General features: G+C 33.7%; 1 long non-coding RNA gene across 9 annotated transcripts in view; it reads left to right on the top strand.

Annotated features, from left to right (window-relative positions):
• The window catches only part of LOC143684847 (uncharacterized), a 380,663-nt gene that overhangs the window by 13,502 nt on the left and 341,381 nt on the right, over window positions 1-25,780 (top strand). Inside the window, exon 4 of one of the 9 annotated variants that reach the window (XR_013176215.1) lies at window positions 5,464-13,185. The exons of the other annotated variants lie outside the window; for them this stretch is intronic. This is a non-coding gene — a long non-coding RNA (uncharacterized LOC143684847). Of the gene's footprint in view, window positions 1-5,463; window positions 13,186-25,780 lie in introns of those variants that run through there. 9 annotated transcript variants of the gene reach the window in all.

Below are 25,780 nucleotides of genomic sequence, written 5' to 3' on the forward strand. Positions count from 1 at the left end.
ATTCCCATATTGTTATTTAAATTAACAAATACACCTCGTGTGTTTTTATTTATTTTGGTTATCATTTCTAGAACAACAGGAAATTATACTGATAATAGATGTCCTTGTCTTGTTTATGATGACTTAAGTGTATTTTTATAAAATATGATGTTGGCTGTAAGTTTAAGATAAATACTCTACTGTGTCAACGAATTATCATTCTATTCAATTATTAAGCAATTTTTAAATCGAGATAATTTATTAAGTTTTATCAAATTATTTTTTAGATTTATTGAGATATTTATGTGTTTACTGTAACCCATTGGTGTGATGTTTTTACTAGGACTTATTTACACAAACCATTACAATACTTACATGTTCAAAGTAAATTATTGCTTTTAAACATTCTGAATTAAATTTGCTAATGTTTTTGCCAGACTTTTGTTTCTATGTGGATCATTTTCAGATTTGCTATGAGGGTCATTCTAACTTTGTAAAGTGAAATGGAACATTTTTTTCTATTATTTTTTTCTATGCACAAGAAGAGTATAAGGCATAGGAATGATTTCAAGAGTATTTCTTGAAAGTGGAAAAGTACTCATTGATAAAACTCTTGATCCTGTAGCATTTTTGAAGCTAGTAATTGAAAACTTTCTCAATTTCAATTCTTCAGTAGATATTGGTTTTTTAAGGTTTGATCCACAATGTTTACCCTTTATTATCTTTGAAACCACATTGTTTTTTCAGTTTTATTAAGTCATTAATTTATGTTAGTACTTTTAATATCATATTTTAAAATCATCTTTGATTCTAAGTCCTTTTAAAATTATATGTTCTCTCTTGCTTGCTTTACTGATTTGTTTACTTTCTTCTTTTCTCAGTGAGACTTGCCAGAACTTTATTATTATTTGTTTGTTCTTGTTCTTTAACAATTCAGAAATAAACTGTAGTTTATTTGCCAATTTTATTGTTTTTCTATTTTCTCATGCATTTGCCTTTGTATTTATTTTCAATATTTTCTTTCTCTTATTTTGTTTATGCTATTTCACTGTTCTTTTAACTTTGAGAGTTGAAGAAAAAGTCCGTTTTTATTCTTCTTTTCATTAGAACTAAAAATATTTCATGCCACATATTTGCCTTTTGACACATCCTATGAAGTTTGAAAACTCATGGCCCTATTTTCATTATTTTAAAACAAATCAGTCATTTTACTTTTGATTTTCTCTCCCACTCAATGCTACTTAGGCAAGTCTTTATAACTTGCAAAGTGGTTGGCTTTTTTTATTGTTTAAACTTTAAAATATATAGTTTTAGTACATTTTCTCAGAGTACATAGTCTCTATAATTTCTGATTTGGGTAAATTTTGAACACTTTCTTCATGACAATATTTGTTAACTTTTCATAAAAGTTATACACCAATATATATGTATGTATTTTTTTCTATATAGAATAGAAAAGTCAGTATATCTGTAGATTCAAACTTTTTTTTTCAAATTTACTAATTATGCATATTTATCAAATATTTGTTAATCCAGGGGTAAAACAGTATTTTACAGTCTCCCACGCTAAGATGATTTCCTTTTTACATTTCTAATATTTCTACCAACATTGTTTTATATATGTTGACTTACCCTATTTAGCTTATAAAGTTAAATGACTGTTATGTTTTCCTTGTGAAATGTATTTTTTATCAGTGTGTAATAACCTTCTTGGTCACCATTAATATCTTTTTGTTACTCTCAGAAATTAGTATTCCCTGTTTTTATTTGTGGATTTCTGATTTGTGTTTACCCATCCTTTACTTTTAACATGACTGTTTAATTTTAAGTGTCTCTCTTGTAAGAGCAATGTTATAAGTTTAATGTTTTAGAACTGCATCTGAAAAATATGCCTTATATTAGGGAGGTTTCAGTTATTCACAATGATTATTTTATCTAATAATTATATATTAGGTATAATTATGTAATTATGAATAATACATTTCTCTAGTATTGGTTTGTGATTTTTCTCATTTATTTTTAGTAATAATGTTTATCTTTTATGTTTTTACAAAATCGAGTATTTTAGAAGAAAATGATTTTTAATTATATTAGTGATTAGTTTTTATTTATTTTATTATTTTATTTTTTTTATTTTTTATTTTACATGGGCAGGCACCAGGAATCGAACCCAGGTCCTCTGGCATGGTAGGCAAGCATCCTTGCCTGCTGAGTCATCGTGGCCCGCCCAGTGATTAGTTTTTAGCTTTTCAAATTTGTACTCTCATTCATTCTTTCTAATTATTAAAGTTATAAAGGAAAAGAGAGATTTTTAATCCCTTCATGCAAAATGTATTTAGCTCTGTTTCCTTCTTCACTTTGTCCTCTTCCATCTTTGCTTGACTGTAATCCACAGTTTTAGATACAAATAATTGTTATTAAATCAATATTTTATTTAAATGTCTGCATTCTGTTTTGTAACCACATTGGCAATAGTTATCTAAATTTACCTTTATCTTTAACTAGTTTGGAATAATTTCATAACTTCTTCTGCTTGAAATCTTCATTATGATCATCTTCAGACATCACTGTCTGGAGTACAACCTTACCTTTTTCAAGAAGCTTACATGGATATTTTATTTTCTGAGCTCTTGAAAACCTGAGAATATCTTTAATATTTCTTTCATAGCTCAAGTTCTAATTATCTGGGGACATAATTCTTGAAACTTTTACATTCACAATTTCCCCCTTAAGAGATGTTGCCTGATTGTTTTCCATAATTTTCTTTGTGGAAAAGGAAGGCAAATAAATAGCATGCAGTTGGACTTTATTAGTTACTATTAATTCTTTTCCTTTCTGGATGCTTAAAATAACATTCCTTTATCACTGAATTCAATTTTTATGAGAACCCAACTTAATGTGTTTTTATTTTATTTTATTCATGGATTTTTTTCCTGGAATATGATGAATATTTTTTTATCTTAGTACTTTTTTTTTTTTTGGCGTGGGCAGGCACTGGGAAGTGAGAATACTTGGGTTTTAATGGTATTATTATGTAAAGATTTTATCTCTGGGGCATCTTTAATTGTTACATGTATTACAATTGTTTTGGTTTAGTTTTTCTTTTCCTTGAGCTTACCTATAACTCTTGGATTGGGTACCAATTCTCTGTCTTCTTTGTCTATTATCTAATCTATTAGGATCTTCATCTTTTCATGTTTCCTCTGTGTTTTGTTCTTATTCATGATTTGATTTCCACAGTGCATGTTCTGTGGCTTATTGCTTTTGTTGTGGATTTAATTCAACTATTGAATATTTTATGTATTCCAAACTGTATTTATTTATTCATGACTTTATTGATGGACATTAGAGTTATTGTCAGATTTTTTCTATCAGAAAAAAACTGTACTACGAACATTCATGTATACAATTCCTGGTACACCTATACAAGAGTCTCTCTAGGGATGCATGCCTAAGACTAGAAATTTCTGAGTTACAATTGCTTTTTTTGCATTTTTAGTTCTTTGTTTACCTTTTGTTTATTGTGCATGTCTGTTTTAATCTTACTTCACTTTCTTTTATTTCAGTCTCCTTAAACTTTACTTCTGTTTCATAGAGAAAATCTTTTCTTGCATCCTATAAAGAATAACAAACATTATTCTAAAATAGTTAAAGTAGCTGTAAGAGGAATGTTTTTAATATAGGTATTGAGAATTGTATTCCTTTTCTCTTTTTCTTCAATTGCACCATTTTCAGCTTATTGTAGGGTTTGTTTTTTTGTCTTGACACTCAATAAAGAGTCATATTTTTCTGTGCAAGTTCTGTATGTCAGAAGAACTTAACAATGCTATTTCCCCCTTGGGAGTAGTGTTAGCTTAATGTGCCAGCTCTTAGCTCCAATATCACTAGTTAGCACATTCTAATAGGCCCACAATAGAGTCTATAAATCTCAATTTCTGACTTTCTGTCCATCTGTAAAATTGAAATTCACGAAAAATAAAATTCCCGGCATGCTCTGCATCGACGGCTCTTCCTCTCTCTGCCCGATTGTCGGAAATCCCTCCTGGACTCTGGAAAAGATTTCACTGACAGTCTTAGTTTCCTTTTGTTATTATTTTAATCTTTTGCTCTATATAAATTTGGGCGAGAAGTTGGGAGAGGCGGCATCAGCATCTGCTACCCAGGTTCTCCTTTAAAATTGAAACTTCCGTATATCTCAGACAGATCCATCCAAGCCACAGAGCTTTGTTGCCCTAATATCTGGAGTTCTGGAGGGAACTTTGAAATTTTGTATCCATATTACTCAATTAAGCAATCAGTGATGAGAATGAATAATTCAAAGAATTGATCATCACACACATGCTAGTGTTTTTTGCAGCTTGGCGCTTCCTGCTGACCTAATTCCTTATAAAATAACAGAACAATTAGCTGGGAGTGCAGATCTTATTGAAACTAACAAAGAGTGCCATCTGTCGATGTGCATGATACGCTCTGTAGTATCTGTTCTATACTGCTTAGCGGAATTCAAAGCACTTCACAATTTAATTTTGTTTTCAATCTTTTTAAGCCATTCAGGGTCACTGTAAAGAAGATTTAAATCATTCCCATCTTACAGATGACCAACATGAAGCCCAAAGCAGAGAACTGCTCTAAAATCAAACAGAAAGATATTCCAAAAAGCAATAATGCAATCCAAGTCATATCATTTCCAGGTAGCCCCTATTTTCCTTCCTTAGTATATAAGCATCCTTTCCTTTTATAATGGCTGCTTAGAACTATTTGTGAATCTCAGTTCTGACTGTTGTTGCTCTATCAGAGAAGGCCGTTCTCATTTCAAAACATACCTTTGGAGTAATAATGGGGAAAGGATTACTTGTCCAGCCAAGTTTGATACCATCACATTTACTATTTTAAGGATAACCAATAATATTGATGAAATATTTTTATTCAATAGGGTAGCAGGTATTTTAATGTTCTTAAGATATCTTTTTATGGTTTGAGACTAATCATAAAAAGAGTATTTCAATAGTTTGTTCAGAAAATTAGAAAGAATACTTAGAGACCTGTCAGCTCAGAAGAATAAATGTGCAAAAGTCTCTTTCTATTATATTTCTAAAAACTTGTTGTTGTTGTTGTTGTTGTTTTTTTCAGTGATATATGCTTAGGAGAGACTCATGTATCTTTCTGGTTTGTGGCTCACAGATACTTGGGCTTCTTTTTTTTTGATACATGGTCCGGGAATCACACCCAGGTCTCCCGCATGGAAGGCAGGCATTCTAACCACTAAACTACCCGTGCACCCTGGGCTTCTTTAACAGAGGATTTTAAATAATTATCTTCCTATGGAGAGGTAGAAAGAGGCATAGGAAAATAAAAGGCAACAACAGTAACAATAGAAATAACTCAGCTTTTTTGTGTACTTGCTACATGCCAGGTTCCTGCCTAAGAACTTTGCTTGTAATTAATTTAATCTTTCAGTTTCCCTTTATTATCTTCATTTCACAGATGAGGAAATTAATGATAAGAAACCCACCCAAGATCCTACAGTAAGTGTATTGTGGAGCCAGAAGTCACATTAAAGGATCCCAACACCAGTGCTCACTCTTAACCACGTGCCATTCTCCCTGCAAATATGAGTCAAGAGATTTTTTTCAATCCTCTCTTATAAGACAAGCTCATAACTTTAGCCAACTAATCCTTGGTGGATGGTACAGTGCTCAGTGTTCAGTGCTCAGTTCACATGGGAGAAATTAGCAAATCATTTCCCAAAAGGGTATATTCATGAAAAAATAACAGTGCTAAAGGAGACTTGCATATGGAGATTAATTCAAAAGATGTGTCACTTTGGGACATCATTCCACATTCCTCCCATTTGTTTCACTCCAGTGGGATTTGCCCAACCCCCAGCTTAACCTTTGCTTCCTTGGCTTACTTTGCAGCCTCAAAAGTGGGAAACATTATGAAAAGAAGCACAAGTGTCAGAGCAGCCAGCTGGCAGAGGGAAATTCCAGTCATATTGTGTATCCCCTTGTGAGCTCTTTATTTCAGTTGTTCTTTGGCACACATAAGTCAAACATTCAGCTGGCTGTCTGCTTCTTAGGGAAAGACAACTCTGCAATACTCCAAATGTCCAAACTCAACTAACCAAATCTCATCTTAGTTGACTTTTAGCAAGCTGTAAGTGAAAAAATTATAAGCCAGGGATTGGCTCATAAAGGATTGATAAATAAAGTTACAAAAATAGGAAACAATGAGTCTTTTTACTCTGTGGCTTGAGGTCTTCAATAGACTAAAAGGCTGAGAAGCACATCCCCAAACATACCTCTAAATGTATCAAAACCATTTTCAGAAGTGGTCTGCAGCTCTCTGGGGCCTAGAGAATAAAGTCTAGGCACTTCTCTTGGCATTTGAGGTATTCTATGCTCTGGCTACAGTCTCTTCTCCAGCCTCATTCTGCCCATGCTGAGCTGGTATTCAGAACAACCATTCCATTGTTTGCACAAGATATGCATTCTGATTGTTCAATGCTTATGCCTTGATAGATGGCAATTTTTTTAATATCATCTCTGCCCACACACATATACTTCATATATCATACTTTTTTTATGAAATCCTACTTATCTCTTCTACTAGACTATACACTTCTTAAGATCATTAGTTCTTTCTTATTCCATTTCATAGTTTCCAGCATACATTATACTTTCTGGGCCATAGTAAGTGCTAAATAAATTTGTATTATAAATTAAAAAAGGAGAAATATTGCAAGAATATACTTCTCTGTTGCTTCTCTCTAAGATGGAAAACAGCTATGTGTGGACCTTGGAGGAAGGGCAGGGAGAGAAAGGTAATCTAGAAAAGGAGACATGAGTCTCCCAGTTCTACCATCAGTAAAAACCCTTAGAAATTCCCAAAGCCTGTTGGAGTGCAGGGAGAAATCATGAAATTGTGTTCTCTATCTTAATGAGCAGGGAGGGGAGAGTACCCCCTCAAAAGCTCAGATATTTTCTCTGGAAAAAGAAACAAATGGTCCATCTACAGGACCCAAGGAAAGAAAAATATGGCGTTCCCATGATTAAGAAATATCCAGCAGTTTTATTCAAGGAAGAACACCTTGGGCACCAGAACTCTAATGCACTCTGCAGCAAATACCATTGTTTATCCAGGTGCTGAGTAGCCAAGGGAACTAATATTTATTCAATACTGATTAGGGCTTACCAAAAATATTTTTTAATGTTAATCTTGAAGAAGAACTTCCAGAAAAGATGGTGGAATAGGGTACTGCAGGGCTCACTCCTTCTCCAAGGACAGCTAATGGACAGATAGAAACTGTCTAAAACAACTGCTCTGGGGTCCCAGAGACCATGGGGGCACTGTGCAGCATCTAGAGAAGACTGGGATGAAGAGACTTAGAAAGTCTGGTGAAAAACTCTCTCTGCTATGGCTGCTGGCACCCATCCCCAACTCTTGAGGCAAGCGGCCTTGGGTCTGATCCCTGGCTGGCTGGCTGCTGTGGGCAGAGAGGGAGGTAGAAGCCCTCTGCCCCAAGAACAGAGGGAGAGGGGGCATAGCCAAGTACACATTGTGGCTTTTAGTCTGTGAATTTAGAACAATTGTTCCCACTGTTTCTGTCCACTCTGGACAGGGACCACCATGACATTGTTTTGACCTGCCTGTGACAGGGGCGGAACCAGCAGATGTTTAAAAACACACTCCTTCTTGCCTTCTAGCCTCCTATATTTTGGAGCAGCTAGAAGGAAAAATCTGAGAGGATCGTATGGTAGCCCATGACAAACTCTGGGGTCTGTCCTGTAACTACTTGTTGAAGAATGCTTTGAAAACTATTGCTTTTTTATTTCTTTGCTTTGTATATATGTTATACTATGCAATTAAAACTTTTTTTTTTTTAAAGTAAAAAACATTCCTTCTTAGGGTTGCGGGGAAATCTTGCTGATGCGCGCGGTCTGTTGGGCAGGCCAGGAAAGCGCAGCCTTTGGGAGCCGACACAAAGACTTTTGGCATTTTTTCCAATCCTCTCCCTAGGACCCTTTGGAACTGGTCTACACCTCCTTAGTGGGTCTCTAGCCCTATTTTGGCTTGAAAATAGTGATGAACAGGTGTCAAAGATGAGCCTCATCACAAAGCCAATCAACAACAAAACACTAGACAAGAGAGAAACTGACCTTCAGAGTAGACTCTTCAAGATATTCAGATGCCTAGATATTAGCGAAAAATTACATGCCATATTAAGAAACAGGAAGCTATGGCCCAGTCAAGGGAACAAATTAAAAAGTTGAAGGAATTATAGAATTTGGAAGAACTAATCAAAGAAGCTCAACAATTTTCCTCAATCAATTCAAGAAGGTGAAGGGAAATATGATTAAAGAGATAAAGGATATTAATATTAATATGGGTAAGCATAAAGAAGAATTAGAAAGTATGCAAAGAAGCATAACAGAACTTATGGGAATGAAAGTCACAATAGAAGAGATTAAAATATACTAGAGATATTCTACAGCAGATTTGTACAAGCAGAAGAAAAAATCAGCAAACTGGAAGGTGGAACATCAAAATCTCACAGACAGTAGAACAGAAACAGAAAAGAATGGAAAAACTGGGCAGAGTCCAAGGACTTGAAGGACAGCAGAAGCACACATGTGTATGTGTCATGAGAGGCCCAGATAGAGGAAGGAAGGGAAAAAAGACAAAGAATATTTGAAGTAACAATAGTTGGAAGTTTCCCAACTCTTATGAAAGACTAATATACACATCCAAAAGCACAATAGACTCCAAACAGAATAAACTCTACTAAACCTATTCCAAGCCACATACTAATCAGCATGTCAAATGCCAAGGATAAAGACAGAATTCTGAAATCAGCAAGAGAAAAGCATTTTGTCACATAAAAGGGAACAGCAATATGATTAAATGCTGATTTCTTATCAGAAACCATGAAGGTGAGAAGGCAGTGGTATGATACATTTAAGGTATTGAAAGAGCAAAGCTGCCAAGAAGGAATTCTTTATCTGGCAAAACTGTCCTTATAAATGAGGGAGAATTTATAATATTAACAGATAAACAGAAACTGAGAAAGCTCGTCAATAAGAAATCTGCTAAAGGGATTTTTGCAGGCTGACAGGAAAAGACAAGGAAAAGAGTCTTGGAGGAGAATGTGGAAGTGAAAATTATCAGTAAGGGTAACTAAAAGGGTGAAAAGACAAGCAGAAATAAGATATGACATATAAAAGCCAAAGGATAAAATGATTGAAGTAAGCACCACCTTTACATTAATAACATTAATTAATACATTAATTACATTAAATGTTAATGGTTAAACTTCCCAGTGAAAAGACACATTGGCAGAATGGATCAAAATGTATGGTTGATTTATATTCTGTCTGCAAGAGACTCACCTTAGACCCAAGAACACAAATAAGTTGAAAGTAAAAGGTTTGAAAAAGATATTCCACACAAACGGTAACCAAAGCATAGCTGGGATAGCTAAACTAATATCAGACAAAGTAGGCTTTAAATGCAAAGCTGCTATAAAAGACAAAGAAGGACACTATATATTACTAAAAGGGGAAATCTACCAGGAAGACAACAATCATCAATGTTTATACTTCTAACCAAGATGCCCCAAAATACATGAGACAAACACAAGCAAAACTGAAGGGAGAAATAGACATCTCTACAATAATAATTGAAGATTGCAATACAGCCCTCTCATCAGTAGGTAGATCTACACAGGAATCAGCAAGGAAACATAGAACTTGAATAATAGGATTAATGAACAGACATATACAGAACACTCTTCTCAAGTGCTCATGGATCATTTTTCAGGATAGATCACACGTTGGGTCACAAAACAAGTTTTAAATTTTAAAAGATTGAAATTTTGCAAAGTGCTTTCTCTGATCATAATAGACTGAAGCTGGAAATCAATAATAGGCAGGGAACTGAAAAATTCACAAATATCTGGAGATTAAACAATACACTCTTAAACAATCAGTGGATCAAAGAAGAAACTGCAAAAGAAATCAATAAATATAACAAGGCGAATGAAACCAAAAGAGCCTATCAAAATTTATAGGATGCAGGGAAAGCAGTGCCAACAGGGAAATTTATAGCCCTAAATTCCTATATTAAGAAAAGATGAAAGAATAAAATCAGTGGCCTAAGTGCACACCTGGAGAAACTAGAAAAGGATCAGTAAACTAATCCCAAAGTGAGCAGAAGGAGAGAAATAACAGAGATTAGAGCATAAATAAATGAAATTGAGGGGGAAAAAAACCCAAAAACCACAGAGAGAATTGGTAAAACCAAAAGTTTGCTCTTTGAGAAGGTGAATAAAAATGACAAACCCTTAATTAGACTGACATAGAAAAAAGACAGATGAAAATTAAAATAATCAGAAATGAGAGGGGGAGTCATTGCCATTGTAGAAATAGAAAGATTATAAGAGGATATTATGAAATATTATATGCCAACAAATTAGATAATACAGATGAAATGGACAATTTCCTAGAAAAACACAAACAGCCTAATCTGACTAGTGAAGAAATAGAAGACCTCCACAAACCAACCACAATATAGATTGAATGAGTCATCAAAAAAACCTACCCAGATTGAAAAACCCAGAACCAGATGGATTTCTAGTAGAATTTTATCAATTGTTCCAAGAAGAATGAATACCAATCCTGCTCAAACTCTAACAAAATACTGAAGAGGAGGGAGCACTATCTGATTCATTCTATGAAGCCAACACCACCCTAATACCAAAGCTAGATAAAGATACTACAAGAAAAGAAAATTACATACTAAAACAAATACCATGGCATGGTTGGCTTAACAATAGGAATTTGTATCATGGTTTGAGAGGAGAGATGGCTTGCTTCTTCCAGGATTCAGTATCTTCTAGCTGGCCAGCAATCTTTGGGGTTTCTTGGCTTTTCCCTCACATGCCAATGCACATGGCAGAGTCTCCTTTCTCTTCTGGGATCCACTGACTTTCAGCTGCTGGCTGCCCACCACTGCTTCTCTCTCTGTGGCCTTCTCTATAAGGCTTCCAGTAATAGGATTATAACTCATCCTGATTCAATTGGGCCATACACTTACTGAATCACACAATGACTCAGCGGGCCACTCATTTTACACACTAACAATGGCCACCCATTGTACACAGGAGCTCATCAAAAGGTCCTATTTTCAATGGGGTCACACACACAGGAGTGGATTAAGATGAAAACATGTTTTTCTGGGATACATAACTCCAAGCCACCATACCTCTCATTGCCTAACATATAAGTTTATTAAATTGAAAATATGAACACATTATGTTATTGACGCTGAGGAACTATGGGTTCTAAGTTATAAATGATCCAATTCCAACATTTTGGAACTGCATTTACTACCAGGGAAGTAAATACAGAAGTTTGCTTAATATGAGAGGCAAGTCTTTTGACTCCTGGATTATATGAAAACCTGTACTTGTCTGTATAGGTGATCTTTCTTTCATTCCTTTGTAGCTATCTAAAACTTTTATCACTTTTATTTCCCCAGAATATTTTAATTTTACTTAACATAATTTCATTTAGCATAAGTTTGGGTGGTGAAGGCATCATCCTGTTACAACTTTCTTCTACTTCATTCCGTTATCTCCACCTAGTTCCTTCACACTGCATTTCCCAGTGCTCATGGTTAAATCTCCTCTCCCGCAGCTGGCATTCCTGACTCTTCATGCTGTTTTAGGTGACTTTTAGCACAGTAATGCCTATATCCAATAGCCATTCTATTTTCTTATGATTACCATTTCCATTTCCTTGTAAGTAAACATAGTAAGGAGTTATTATTTATAATAAAAAAGTTAATTAATTTTTATGTGGCAGCCTTGAATTTCTTATAATAAGCAAGTTAACAGTTTCTTTTTTTTTCAAAAATACCATTGATATCAATACGAATAATACACAGATGCCCAGAAAATATTGAATAAATTGGCTATTCTGCTAAGTATACAACTTAATAGTATATTCAAAAAGATGTGTGTCTAGGAAGGTTTGACTTCAGGGATTCCAAACTGTTGTGTAATTAGAAAGGGGGTAGTAAAGGGAGTTTGATTGTTTTGTGTAGAAGTTTGACTACCTGGAGGTTTAAAGGGAGGAAGGAAGTTGGCTGATGGGAGGATATGGAAGTGGAAGAATCCTGGTTCTTGAGCTACTCGTTTCTTTAGTGACCAAATACAATAATAATTAAAATCTGGTTGGCTTCTGATAAATATTTGTTGATTGAATGAATGAATAGACTATTAAATGAATGAAAATTGGTTTCTCTGAGACAAAGTCTTTGAATCTGTTGAAAATCTTACTGTATGTGGATCTTAGATGAAATCTGCATAAAGTTATATGTAGAACCCTTTATTCTATGGATTCTAGATTTTCAGTAAAGAAAATGCTTAATATTTCACAGGACAAAAAACTTTTTCAGAAATATAATAATATATTCTTATTAATAGATGTGGATTTATCTAGGTAAAAGTTCATATAAAAATATTTAAAAGGTAATATGATGGTGGCTCAGTGGCAGAATTCTTGCCTGCCCTGCCAGAGACCCGAGTTCATTTCCTGGTGCCTGCCCATGCAAAAAAAAAAAAAAAATAGTATTAAAACCAATTTTATAGCTTCAGTGAATTTTAATTATGATGAGTACAAACTTTAGGCACTATTTTAATATGAACGAATAGTTAATCGTATTTTAAGGAATTTTCTTTCAGTGGATTAAATAGTTAATTGTAGACACATTTCAGTTCTTTCAGAAATTAGCATTTCTCAAAAGATTTAAAAGATTTGTAAGAATATTTAAAATTTGACAGCTTGTCCTACCCAATAGAGGAGTTGATTATTATGTATTTATTATTTGCAACATTCTTTATACATTTAATGAAACCTTAATTCTTGTAACTGTTGTCTAGTAGATATTATAATTTCCATTTCATAGATAAGAAAAGTGAGACTCAATGAGTAACTTGTCAAGGTCACCTAAGTCATGTGGAGGAAGGAGGATTCAACCTATATCCGTGTAGTTCCAAAATCTGCTTTTCTACTGAGCATCACTGCCTCTAGAGACATACTTGCGGTCAGATGAATGGTCTCTTATATGTATGTATTCTTTCTCTATCTCTGACTCTCCTTGTCTCTCTGTCTCTGTCTCTGTCTTTCTCTCTCTCTCTCTGTCTCTCTCTCTCTCTCTCTCTCTCACACACACACACACACACACAGCATTCTTTCTTCTCCGCAGGCCTATAATATTTGGACAGTAATATTCACTGGTTTAAAATGGCTGGTTGAACATTGTAAAATGGTAAATAGTATTTGAACATGAATACAAATATAAATAGCAAATTTCTCTCCTTCTATCCTATTCCAAAAGCTTCAAGGTATGGGATGCTTTGTATTGCCATCAAAAGTATATAAGGGCCATAATGATGCAGGCAATCAAAAATGCTAGAAAAAGCATATTGTGAATTGTATAGAACCTGATTTATTCTTATAGTCACTTTAACTGAATGTAGCCACTCAGTTGTGACTCAGATTGTAACTGAAATACAGTGTAAGTTTAGAAATTTTATTGTTGATGATTACTTTCCCTTCTTCCATTGTAAGTGTAACCACCGAGTGCTAGGAATTAGTCTATTCCTAAAGATTCCTTGTCTCCATGGCCCAGTTCCCTGACACCATGTTTATTTCTATAATGTCAATGGGGGAGCCACTTGATGAGGCCCCTTTGGACTGTTATGTCAATGCAGGAGACATGGAATTTAATAGACAACTTTTCTGGGCTCCTTCAAGCATTATCTCTCCATTTCAAATTGCTACCAAGTACGTCACTACCAAATAGAAATTTCTAAGGAAAGAAATAAACCATATGCTGCTTTTCCCTTCAGCGTATTTTACCATATGGTACTAGAAAGGGGAATTTAACAGTGCTATTAATTCAGACTCCCCATGTTCCCTCACTACCATTCCTTAGCTAATTTCAAACAATCCTTACTATTGACTTGAAAAAACTGTCTTTGCCAAATAATTGTGTCAGGGTGAGGATGGCAAAGGTAATTAATAGGTGTATGCCTGATGAGGTGGGTCTGGGCCTTAGGTCATCCTCAAGACAGTCATTTACTGAACATCCTCAAGACAATCATTTACTGAACATTGAGCTCCTCTAAGAGTTCCCTTTAAACTTAATGCAGGCAGGGAACAGAGTTCCTGGATTGTCACTGCTATACTATTCTTTGTCATTAGTATAAAGTCTAGGCTGGAGCATTATATTTCATTTGACTTACATTTACTGAATACTTCAGAAGTGACGGGATATGCTGGGTAACAGTATAAAAATGTTTTTAACAGTGGAAGAATAAAAACAACTATCTTTGACATAAAATTAAAAGGATTATATGAACCTTGATGTAAAAATTCCAATACGTGCTCCAACACAGATGAAACTTGAAGATACCATGTTGAGTGGAATAAGCCAGACATAAAAAGACACATATTGTATGCTCTTTGCTCTTATGAAATACCTAGAATAAGCAAATTCATAGAGACCATTGCAGTTTACAAGGGGTGGAGTGAGGGAACTAGGGAGTACAGAGTTTCTGTTTGAGGTGACAAAAAAGTTTGGGTAATGGATGTTGATGATGGTAGTGCAATAGTATTAATGTAATAATTATTACTGAATTGTATACTTGAAATTGGCTGCAATTGGACATTTTGAGTTGTATATATGTTACCGCCATAAAAAATTTTTAAAAATAGCATTTTAAGTGTTTTGAAAGGTATATATGAAATAAGTTTGTTGGCCTTAGAAACTAGAGAAAGTAGGAAATTAGTCATGTAGAAATGTAATTTCCGTTGTTCATATGCAGCTGTCCATTTAAATAAAAATATCAAACATGGTATGAATTGATTTCACACATACTAAAAAACACTTCTCAGAGCCCTTATACATTTCTTATTCCAATCTATATTTTGTTTTTTCATTGAGTTCACAGTACCTTAAGGCATGAATGAAGCTTTTATTTTTATGTAGTTATGTTTATTGATCTTCACTCTTAGGAGTTTTGGTCCATTTAGTCTCCTTTAAGAAATTATTCCCAATTTTAAACTCATAAAGGTAGTGTTTACATTTTTTTGTGTAAAAAATTTAGTTTTCCCTCACAGGTATTTAATAAATTTGAAATTTATTTTTGTATTTGGTGGAAGTAGAGATTAGATTTTTTCCCTCATAAAGAAAATCAAATATACCTGTACAATGTATTGGATAATTCATTCTTCCTTGCTAATTTGTAATCTTCTGCTTCGCAACACTTTTTTAGATATGTCTGAGTCTGTTTCTGATATTTATATTTTGTATCCTTTGTCAATTTGTCTAATCTTGAGCTAATATATCACTGCTTTTTAAATGTTTCTTATTGTGAAAAATAACATATGGGAAAAAATGATAGATTTCAGAATACATTTGAACAATGTATTTCAGAATACATTGAACAAACTTTAAAGTATGGTGTGGATTACATTTCCAAAATTTTAGGCATTTCCTTCTAGCTGCTTTGATATACTGAAAAAGAAAAATAAATATCAATATAATGACAGTAGTCATACTCATTTGTTTAATCCTTTCTTCTCTCTACAAGCCCTGCCTCTCATTTTATCCTTCTCCCAACCTTTAGGGATATTTGGGCAATGACCACTCTAACTTCTGCTTGTTGAGAAGGGGTGTTAACATTATGGGGAAGAAAGATACAACTGGTTGATATTCTTGGAGAGAATGGTACCTCTAGATTTCAGGGCTTATCTGGCATAAGAAAAACCTGGAGGTTTTAGGTTTCTGAAAAATGAACTGAGTGAAACTGTTATAGAGTCTCAGATAGAGTCCTGCATATTCTTTAGGGTTTTCAGGAATACTGTTGGTTGGGGCTCGGCATACCATGGCAATTTGGAATATCTAGCTGAAGTTTGCATGAGAGTAACTTTCAGAATAGACACTCGACACTGTTTGAAATCTCTTAGCCACTGAAACCTTATTTGCCCCCTTTGGTCAAGAAGGCAATGTCAATCCTGCGATGGCAGGGCCAGGCTCATTCCTGGGAGTCATGCCCAACCTTGCCAGGGAGATCAACACCCCAGGTAGTCACGTCCCTATAGCAGGGGCATAGATCATAAAGCCATATTTTTTTTCTCCAGTCTTCAAGGGACTTTGAAAATACTTTTTTATTATCTGACCAGCCTACTCTGGGGTATATTTTGTGGTCTTATATTAAATTATACTGAATTATAAGATCTCATCCTTATCCCAGGCTCCATGTGTTTACGTTGTTTAAATGAACTGGCCAGACAGGTTAAGTTAGATAGTGTGCTGCACAAAATTTAAATCATGGACAAAATAAACAATTCTTCCTTTGTTCCTACACAGAAGATGAAGTTTTAGAATACAGACACTATCATCCTTTATCCTGTATTCTGATATACCTTAGTCCGACCTAGATCAGCTTCATTCATATCTCTAATTTAAGTTTGATCTCTTTTTTGATTTCTTTAACAGCTCCTGTATGAGGTAATGCTGACTTTCAGAGCTGCAGAATTCTAAATCTGAGTATTAGTTATCATGCAGTTTCCCAAAGTCTAAGGAAAATACCACGTTATATACATTGAGCACAGCATCTCAAAATTTAGAAATAATACCTATGATATGTGTTTTAATGATTATAAGTATAAACAGTGTTATAGCAAAGACCCACCTTTTTATCTCATCATCTTCAGGTTGTCTTGGATATTCCATGTATTTTCCAAATGAATTTTAGGATGTATATGTCAAGTTCCTTAAAAATATATTTGAGTCTTGATTGTAATCATGTTGTTTTTTTTGATAAATTTAGGGGAAATTGATACTGTATTTCAATTGATAAATTGATATTTATTCTGGAATCTTCTCATATTTTGTTAGAATCTGAGCATCTGTAGTTTTTTATGGTATTTTGAATGGGGTATTTTCTTCTTTTGTATTTTTATTGAATTACTATTTATTTTGCATGCTGCCCTCATAATCAGTCACCTTTCATTGCCTCCCAATATTTTAAATAATTTGTATATTTTTATGGATTTTCCATGTCATTGTGTCATCTGAAAATAAGGTAGCTGTGTTTCTTTCTTTCTAATTTTTATATTTGATTCTTTTACTTATTGCAGTGTCTAGAGATTCCAATGATATGCTGAATAAAAATGGTGAAAACAGACATCTTTGACTTCTTCCTGAATTAAAATAAAAATGCTCCTAAAATTTTACAGTTACTGATAATGGTTGCTTTAGTTTTCTCATAGAAATGCTTTATTAGGCTAAAGAAATAGTCCTTTACTCTGACTTTGCTAAATTTTTTATTAGAAATATAAATTTTAAAATTTGATAAGTGGTTTTCACATGTGTTAGATGATTGCATTATTTTTCTTCTTTTGTTTGTTAGTGTGGGGTATAACTAATAGATTTTCTGATGTTGAAGCATCTCCACATCTGGGGTAAACTTTTCTGGCCATGACTGTTTTTACTGGAGTGCTCAATTTGCTTCTATTTTATTTAGTGTTTTTGTATCCATGCTTTTTAGTGAGATTGGCCTATTCCTTTCTTTTCTTGTATAATCCTTAAATGATGATGATTGTTGCTTTGTTGTTGCCAATTGTTGTTGTGGTTTTCTGCAACAGTTTACACACACAAAAATAATTTTATTCTTGTGGTACAAGGTACCTCTAGGCACCTGGGCCTCCTTTGCAAGGTCTAACAGAGGAGTAACAATACAATTTCCTTAAGAGTCATTGGTTTACTGTGATTTTCTGTTTATTCTTGAGTTTATCTTACAGATTTGTATTGTTGTAAATATTATTCATTTCATCAAATTTGTAATATTTATTTGACAAAAATAGACTGGTATATCATATGACTTTTTAAAATCTATCTATAGTTATTCATCTTTTATTTTCTAATACTGTTTATCATATCATTTATTTCTCTTTGTTTCGTGAATAGGCTCACTGAAAGTTCTTACTAGTTTCTTCATCACTCAATTGATTCTTATCTTTCAATTTTATTAATTTCTGCAATTATTATTTCCTTCTTTCCACTTTAGAGTTACTCTACTGTCTTTTATAGTTTTTCGAGTTGAACACTTATTGCACTTTTTCACTTTGTTTTGTTTTCAGTACATACATTTGAGGCTACAAAATTACCTTAAACATTTGTTTGATGCAATATATAGAAAATTCATTCTAAATATTTTATAATTTCCATGATTGTTTCCTGTTTGGTTCAAGAATTATTGGGGAGTTTTTAGTTTCTATTTGCATATATATATGTTTTACTGTATTTTTATTGGTAATTTCTAACTCAAGTTATTTGTTACCAGAGAACATGTTCTCTATAATTAATTTCTTTACAGTTCATTAAAGTTTGTGGCAGTTTTGCTCTTAGTGTACTGAAAATAATGAATTTTTCCATTTGCTGAGTTCAGGGTTCTGTGTAAATATCTATCAGATCAAATTGTTAATTTTTTTTACAAATGGTGTATGTATTTACTAATTTACTGTCTACTTGATCCTTCAGTTTCTAATAAAAGTGTGTTAAGCTCTCACACTGTGATTGTGGTTTTTGTCAGTTTATCCTTATTTCTCTAATTGTCCCATTATCTTTGATAATTGCTTTCCATAAGAGTTTGATCAGAGGATCAGACCATGCTGAGTGTTGTTGAATAAGGGATTTATTATAGGGGTTTAACCACATGTAACTTTAGACTGTGGTTAAGCAGTCCGTACAGCTTCTTCCCTGGTACTGGGTATGAAGACAGTAGGGCAGGCAGTCAGGAAGGAAAATGGACATAAAGTACAGGAGAGCAAGGCAAAAACAGCACCTGGGGGGAAGCTGGGCAGCTGGAGGACAAACTGGAACTCATGTCTGTCTCTCAGTCTTTAGGTCTCCAGCTCTGATGATGTAGGTGACCGGCAGGTGAAGCTGGTGACCTTTGCAGCAGAACTGTACATACTGACTTAGCAGTCGGGGGAGCTAAGGGAGAACCGCTTAGCTATGTTGGCATAGAACAAAGCCATTACGTGCTCCTTTTATTATCATTTAGTTTCCTTTTTATTCCTTTAAATGATTTTTGTCTTCAATTATTTTTTGATATAAATATTCTTACACTGCTTTACTTTGTTTAGATTTTTCTTAATACAAATTTCCCATCTCTTGCATCTTATTTTCTGGGTGCAGTAGCCATGAAAATGCCTGGCTCAGATTTCCTGCTGTAGGGCAGGCAGTCAGGAGCTGTAGGACAGGCAGTCAGCAGCTTTCCTGCTGTAGGGAGCATAACTGACCAGGGGCCCCAGCGACTGGCCTCCTGGATCCACCACTCTGTTACTGCTGAAGCCATGTTTCCCACAGGCTACTCCATCCAATGACTGAGCACAGCAGGAGAATGAATGCAGGCTGAGTACAGCAACACGGGGGACTCCTCAACTGGGGGACTTTGCTAAAGGTAGAAGAGTCAAAAATTTCTTGGATGTCACTACATGCTTAGACTCTTCCTACCCAGTCCTTGTTTCTCACTTTCCCTCACAGGTGTTAGACCTGCATGATAGCTGAAGGCTCTACCTCCCATCCCCTTTTTACTTCACAAGTTGTTCCTCCATTACATATTTTACATTTCTAATCCTGCCCTGGTGTCTGCTTCTCAAAGGACCTGAATTAATACCCTGTGTGTGTGTATATATACTTTTGAAATGTGTTTTTAAGAAACATATAATAACTTTTAATCCAATTTGATAAATTTGTCTTTTAATGGATGAATGTAATCTACTTTTATTGGAATTTATGAAATATCTAGTCTTACTATTGTATTGTTTCATCCTTTTTATTTACCTTTAATTTTCACCTTTCTTATTTTCAACTTAACTGTGAAAACCTATTAGTCAAGGAAGGCTTGGAATTCTGGAATATAAAAGCCCCAAATTTCAGTGGCTTTAAATCATGGTTATTTCTTACATATTAAACATGATTATTGTGGGCTGGCTTATTTAGTCACTCAGAAACCCAACTGATGCAGATTCTATTTCAACATATGCTTCCATAAGAGAATCAAGGAAAAGAGAATATACAAACACCCACTTGCTCTTAAAGCTTCCATCCATAAGCACTGCTGGCCACTTCCACCACTCCTTCATTAGTCAAAAGAAGTTATTTGGTCACACCTGAATCCAAATGGGCAGAGAAGTGCAGTGCTATCATGTGCCTAGATAGAATCAAATCATTGTGTTGACACTATATCTTTTATCCCCCTCTGTAGGGCTGGAAACTGTAAAATGTATTCTTATTTTTTAATGGTTAATCTTAAATATGTTTTAAATATGCCTCATTAACCATATTTATTTTCCCAACAAAGTCAAAATATATATATGTATATTTTTTTCTCCTATCCACATTCAACAAATAAGTCAATGGGTTTTAACCATTTATTAAATACCACCCCCCCCTTTTTTTTTTATCTCATTCACACAGATATGTAAGTTTTTAAAAGTTTGGCCTTTTTAAAGCAGTCATTTCTTACTAATTCAATAAAGGCCAAGAAGGACTTTTTCTGGAAAAACTTACAACCTAAATGGAATTAAATAACTAAAAATTACTACTCTCCAAAGTCATTTTGTATAATATTATGAAAATTAATATATTTTAAAATTTTATAAAGATTAGCACTGCAATATAATTCAGGGCTAAATATATTTATATATTTATTTAATATATAAATTAAATTTATATTTTAATTTAATATATTTATTTAAAATTTTATAAATATTTTTGGCTCTAAAATTATATGTTCTTCTCCCTTAAAGTTAAGTAGGCAATATACCCTTTCTTATTAAAATAGGTAAATCTATTTGAAAGTTCTTAATTGTTCTTCTTTTTTATTTTTTGTATGCTGTATGGCGGGGGTCACATTTCATTCTTTTTTCATATAAATATCCTCTTAATGCTGCACCATTTGCTGAAGTTTTTTTCATTTGGTTTTTTATTTGTTTGGTAAGTGCATGGGCTGGAAATCGAACCCTAGTCTCCCTCATGGCAGGCGAGAATTCTACCTCTGAACTACCCTTGTACTGCCTAATAATTTGTATTTAAATATAAAATTAAAGGTTTGCAAAATAATCAAAGTGAATTTTTTTCTCTGGAAATAATAGAAATACATGTATATGTCAAATGTTATAAAATTTCAGTGTATAAAGCAAATTTAAAAATTCTGCCCCTTATAGACTGTTCCCTGGTATTGGAAAGTGAGTATTCAGATATTAAATTGGAATGATATGCCTTATTTACATAACTGGTTGCTATACTGATAGGAAATAATGGCAATCTACAAAATCACAACATTATTTATCATGAATAAATTTGGTATTCCAGAAATGATATTGAAATAGATATTGACTCTGGATTTCAAAAGGCTAAGGCTGGAACCAAAGCTGAAGAGTGAATTTTGGTTGAAAATCCAAAACCAGTGATAGACTTTGCTAAAATCTTAGTCCCTATAACACCTTTTTTCTTTGTCCTACTTGATACCTTGCTCTGAAAATGTATGCTTTTCCTCATATATGGAAAAATCTCAGCAATGATCACTTCAAATACGACAGCTCTACCATTCCATCCATTCTGTTTTCCTGAAACTCCTATTTAAGAAATTTTGGAATTCCTCACTATTGTATAGTCTCTATATCACTTTCCTGCTTTTTAAAAGCACAATTGATCAATTCTTTTTTGACTGTGCTTTTTATATTAATGACCATATTTTTAATACCATATATTTTAATTTGAAGATTTCTATTTTTTTTCTTTCTTTTACCTATTCACATTTCTTCCTGGTTTTGTTTCCTAATTTCCTGTTTCTATTTAAAGAAAGGCATTCTACAAACCCTGTCCACTGCCAGATTTAGAATACAGCCATGCCCACTCATTTACATATTATCTCTGGAAGTTTTCTCCCTATAATGGCAGAGTTGAGTAGCTGCAAAAGAATAATATGGCCCAAAAAGCCAAATATTTAATATTTAGGCCTTTACAAAAAAGGTTTCCAGATTTCTGTTTTGAATGAATGATGGGTTTTCATTTTTTTCTTTTGATCATTTTAAACATGCATTTAGAAAAGTCTTTGTCAGACTATTCTACGTGTTAATTTCATCTGGATGGTCTTTTTAGGATTATATTTAAGTATTTAGAATTTGGATTACAGGCTCATTTTTAGTGAAAGTGCTTTTATTTGTTAAGTATTCTTTTGTTTACTTTTCTTTCTCTCTTACTCGTTTCCATATCTTCTAGTTCCTTTGTGGTTATCACCATGAGGTCCCAGCACTGCAGTACAGAACTTTGTCTTTTAATGGCAGTTTAGGTTGATGATGCTTCCCCCAACAATGACTTTGAGACTATTGTTTATCAATCATCAAACCAGGGGACAACTTTGTCTAATCACAGCCTGCTAAACCCCTTAGCCACAGGCAATGATTAATGGTATGTTCAGAGCTTCAATTCGCAAGAGAAGAAGGCAAACCTACAATAGTCACTAGTTTCAGTTGTTACCTGGTCCAAACTCCTAATACCAGTCAGAAACAAATTCCTGGCTGATACAGCCTGCTTCTAAACAACGAAACAACCAGCCTGTAGCTTAATCCTGCTTATCAGTTTGTTTTTCTTCTGTTTCTGAATCATGGAATTGTTTATCATATTTTTAAAATTTAGGCCTTATTTTTGGCTTTCTTCAAAAATATTTAAAACATGTAATAGGTATGTATCTGGAGAAAAGGGTACATCAGAGCGTGAACTAATGGCACAATCTTTTCTTATTTGAGAAGTTGCAGGTTTACAGAAAAATCATGCATGAAATACAGATATAGGGATCCCATGTACTATCCATTATAACTCTTCATTAGTGTATTCTATCTGTTATAATTCATGAAAGAACATCTTTATAATTCCAGTGTTAACTTTAGTCCATGGTTTACATTAGGGAGTACTGTTTGGTTGTACAGTCCTGTTTTTTTAAAAAAATTTATTTTAGTAACATATTTACAAACTAAAATTTCCCTTTTTAACCACATTCATGTATATAACTCAGTGCTGTTAATTATGTTCACAATATTCTGCTACCATCGTCACCATTCATTAAAACACTTTATATCGACTTAAATAGAAACTCTGTACAAGTTAAGCATTAACTCCTCAATCCCTACCCCAACCCTGTGCCTTGGTAACCTATATTCTAGATTCTATGAGTTTGCTTATTCTAATTATTTTCTATCAGCGAGGTCATACTGGCACTATCTTGACTGAAAATCTCCATTATATATGTCATGTGATATTATAATGGTATCTTTCAATTAAATGGTATCTTTGTAATTAAAATCTTAAGCATTGAGACTAAATGAATTTACATGAGTGATTGTGATAGAGCCTTTATAAGACAAAGTGATTTTAGAGTTACTTTTCTCATGGGTTATACCATATTTTGAAAATTCTAGGTTTTAGATAGAATTATTCAAGCAAATTAGATCTTTAACTTAGTAGGAAATAAATATTCTTATAAACAATATATAAAATTAATTTCAACAGAGATTCTTAGTTCTGCATTTGAAAACAATCAAAGGAAAAAAAATTCATTACTTAGCATAGCTGTAACTTTTTCTTCAAGACAAAGAAGAGAGAAAATTATATGAACAAAGAGTTAACTACTGGCAGTTCTCACCAATTTACCAATAGTTTTCCATTTCACCCCAAAACTTTAATTTTAGAACTTGAGTCCTAATATCCTGCTGTTTATTGCTGGCTTAATGCCTAGGGAAACTAAAGAAGTTAGAACCTTTTAATTCAGATTGATTTTGATTGCCTTTTACAGTCATTTTTTTTTCATTTATCCCCGATTTTTTATTTGACCATTTTAAACTTTTTTTTGGAAAAATAGCCCAAAATGGATGTTGTGCTTATAGTACATATTACTAGCACAGCTGAAACATTGTATTGTTTACCTAATGAAAACACTCTAGAGTAGTATATAAGCTCTTACTTATACAGACCTGACAAGTTAGAAAAGAACATGACACTGTGATAATGAATGAGACAGTGTTACAATGAAGAGCAGCCTTTGGGCTTGTCTCAGATGAAATCATTGAGATGGGGACTCATTCATTCAACAATTATTTACAAAGCACCTACTACATGCCTAGACTCTACTGGACAGTAAGGAAATGGTAGTGAACATGCTAGCAGTAGATTTAAATTTAGCTCACTTTCTAAATTAAAGATGAAAGACAATGAAAGCTATCAAGTTGGCCCCAGAAACTTACGAAGTTTTTTCTTTTTTTTTGCATGGGCAGGCACCAAGAATCGAACCCGGGTCTCCGGCATGGCAGGCAAAAACTCTGCCTGTTGACCCACCATGGCCCACCCTCAAAGTCTTTTTTTTAACTAACAAATCTTCAAACAATGGAGTCATTAAATTGCCATAATATAATTAAAATGGTTTCTAAGCCCACTATATTACAAATTTAAATCACTTATTTAGAAGCAAGCATAAGCAAAACTAACAAAAGTCCATGCTATATCTATTTCAACCATCAAACTAAATTTTATAAAATTTCTGTATCTTTTAAAAGGTGTCAGTGGAATGTAAATGTGGCAATAGTCTTTAAGAAGAGCAGATGTAACTGAAAACTTGTAAGGCAAGTGAATTTAGAGGGAGAGTTATTGAGAAATACTTCATATTATTTTGTATTTAATTTTTTTTTACAAAACAATTAGACTTGCCAAAATTAGGAATTGACTTTCTAGGATGAGAGTTATTGTAATGGTGTTGCATGGGATTATAACTAAGAGTCTTTATGGCTCCATTCTTCACTGTGGATGTTCTCGGGATGAAAAGAAACTATACTGGCAGAATTCTCACCTGTCATGCTGGACACCTGGGTGTGATTCTAGGTGCTTGCCCATGTAAAAAAAAAAAAAAAAAAAAGAAAAGAGGTAAAAAGAAACCAGACTGCACACAAGGAAAAGCAAGGTATTTTTATCCTTATGCAAATATTTCAAACTTTTGTGGTATCTGTTGTGGACAAATCACTGTGCTTGGCTCTGTGAGGAATTTTGTGATAAATTCTGTTCTGAAAGAATTAACAATAGAAAGAAAAGTAGTGACATTCTGGACAATCTGAAATTTAGGAAGAGTGCATCATTCTGGATAAGGAAATTATCTGGTTAGCAGACACTTCATCTATTTTAGCAATAAACTTTTATTTTTCCGTTTAACCACTGTTGATAACTTTTTCAGTATAAATTATATAATTCCTTCATTTTTAAAAGAGAACAGGTAGAACATACTTAACCTTTTTCTTGGTAACTTAGGGTTATCATCATAAATTTCAATCACCAGTCTCTAACTGTATACTCAGTGTCTATTGAGAAGTGGGGAATTGTTTTCCTTCATGTCATCTGATCTCAGTCATCTTAGTTGTTTGAGTTCTTGTGTTAGCTCTCTCTTTTCCACTTTCCTAGAAGATCCCTCATTGTTGTCAGCACACCCATTTAAATAGCTCTTTTCTCTCTTCTAATTTGTTGTGGAGGGAATGTTAACTAGGTGTATCAGTCAGAGTTCATTTAGGAAAGAACAAAACTCTAAAAAGGGGTCAAAAGATGGGAAAAAATTGGGGGAATCGGTTACCAAAGCATCATAATTGCTGAAACTTCATCAGGAAATGCTGAAGTGAGCTGC

Source organism: Tamandua tetradactyla, chromosome 5 (genome assembly GCF_023851605.1).
Source record: "Tamandua tetradactyla isolate mTamTet1 chromosome 5, mTamTet1.pri, whole genome shotgun sequence".
In the NCBI taxonomy this organism is placed as follows: Eukaryota; Metazoa; Chordata; class Mammalia; order Pilosa; family Myrmecophagidae; genus Tamandua; species Tamandua tetradactyla.